Genomic DNA, 2,194 nt, shown 5'->3' with positions numbered 1-2,194 from the left:
AGGCTGTACGGTATGCCCACAAAGCATCATCAAGCTTCTTCGCCCAATCCTTTCTATTGGTTTTGACCGTCTTTTCAAGGATGTTCTTGATTTCTCTATTTTAAATTTCAGCTTGGCCATTAGTTTGAGGATGGTAAGCAAGTGCTATCTTGTGCTTTACACCATATTTAGAAAGAAGATTATCAAACAACTTGTTGCAAAAGTGAGTCCCTTCATCACTAATAATAGCTCGTGGAGTGCCAAATCTTGTGAATATATTCTTGTGCAGAAATTTGAGCACTACCTTTGCATCATTTGTTGTTGTAGCAATTGCTTCCACCCATTTTGACACATAGTCAACTGCTAATAAGATATAAGCAAAACCAAAAGAAGGAGGAAAAGGCCCCATAAAATCTATTCCCCAAACATCAAACAACTCAACTTCTAAAATACCTTTCAGTGGTGACTCATGACGCCTTGAAATATTCCCCATACGTTAGCACCGGTCACAAGTTTTCACCAAAGTGTAACTATCACAAAATATAGAAGGCCAAAAGAACCCACTTTGAAGTACCTTAGCTGCTGTACGGGTGGCTCCAAAGTGTCCTCCATATGATGAGGAATGGCAATGATGGAGGATGTCTTGCATCTCTTCTTCCGGCACACATCTTCGAATGATTTGATCTGGGCATCTTTTGAACAACAAAGGCTCATCCCAAAGATAATAATTCACATCATGCAAAAACTTCTTGCATTGATGGTAAGTAAGATTAGGTGGTAAAACTTTACAAGCTAGGTAGTTAACAATATCAGCATACCACGGAAGCTTGATCTCACATGCAAACAACTGCTAATCAAGGAATGCCTCTTGGACCACTGAATCTGGTCTTTCTTCCTCTTGCTCTAACCGAGAGAGATGGTCAGCCACTAAATTTTCACTTCCTTTCTTGTCTCGAATCTCCAAATCAAATTCTTGAAGAAGTAGGATCCAACGAATTAGCCTAGGTTTAGCATCCTTCTTGCCAAACAAATAGCAAAGTGCTGCATGATCAGTGAACACTATCACCTTTGTACCAATGAGGTAAGACCGAAATTTATCACAAGCAAACACCACAATAAGCATCTCCTTCTCAGTTGTTGTATAATTTAACTGAGCTTCATTCAATGTCCGGCTTGCATAATAGATGGCTCTAAACAGCTTGTCTCGCCTTTGCCCCAACACTGCTCCAATTGCAAAGTCACTTGCATCGCACATAACTTCAAAAGGTTGACTCCAATCAGGCACAATCACAATTGGTGCTGAAATTAGTTTCTCCTTGATTGCATTAAAGGCCTGCAAACAAACAACATCAAAGTCAAATGCAGAATTTTTCTCAAGAAGATTACATAAAGGTTTAGAGAGTTTAGAAAAATCCTTGATAAATCTTCTATAAAATCCAGCATGTCCCAGAAAACTTCTGATTCCCTTCACATTCTTTGGAGGTGGTAGTTTCTCTATGGTTGCAATTTTGGCTCGATCCACCTCAATTCCTTTAGATGACACTCTATGGCCAAGCACGATCCCTTCTTGAACCATGAAATGACACTTCTCCCAGTTCAGGACTAGATTTTTATCTTCACATCTCTGCAAAACAAGAGCTAAGTTATGCAAACAATGATCAAAAGATGTACCAAAAACTGAAAAGTCATCCATGAAAACTTCCATTATATCTTCCACCATGTCAGAAAAGATAGCCATCATGCAACGTTGAAATGTCGTAGGGGCGTTGCACAATCCAAAGGGCATCCTCATAAAAGCAAACGTTCCATAGGGGCATGTGAATGTAGTTTTCTCTTGATCTTCAGGAGCTATGGCAATCTGATTATACCCCGAATAACCATCTAAAAAGCAATAGTAAGAGTACCCAGCCAATCGATCCAACATTTGATCAATGAATGGAAGCGGAAAATGATCATTCCTTGTTGCTTTATTCAACTTGCGGTAATCCATGCATACACGCCATCCCGTGACCGTTCTTGTAGGAATGAACTCATTATTGTCATTTTTCACCACCGTCATTCCACCCTTCTTTGGTACAACTTGCACTAGACTTACCCATGAACTATCTGAAATAGCATATATAATCCCAACATTAAGGAGTTTCAAAATTTTAGATCTCACGACTTCCTTCATTGCTGGATTTAATCTTCTTTGGTGCTCGATCGTTGGTTTGTA

Source organism: Carya illinoinensis, chromosome 1, assembly GCF_018687715.1.
Source record: "Carya illinoinensis cultivar Pawnee chromosome 1, C.illinoinensisPawnee_v1, whole genome shotgun sequence".
Lineage (NCBI taxonomy): Eukaryota > Viridiplantae > Streptophyta > Magnoliopsida > Fagales > Juglandaceae > Carya > Carya illinoinensis.
Note: the sequence above shows the minus strand (reverse complement) of the source record.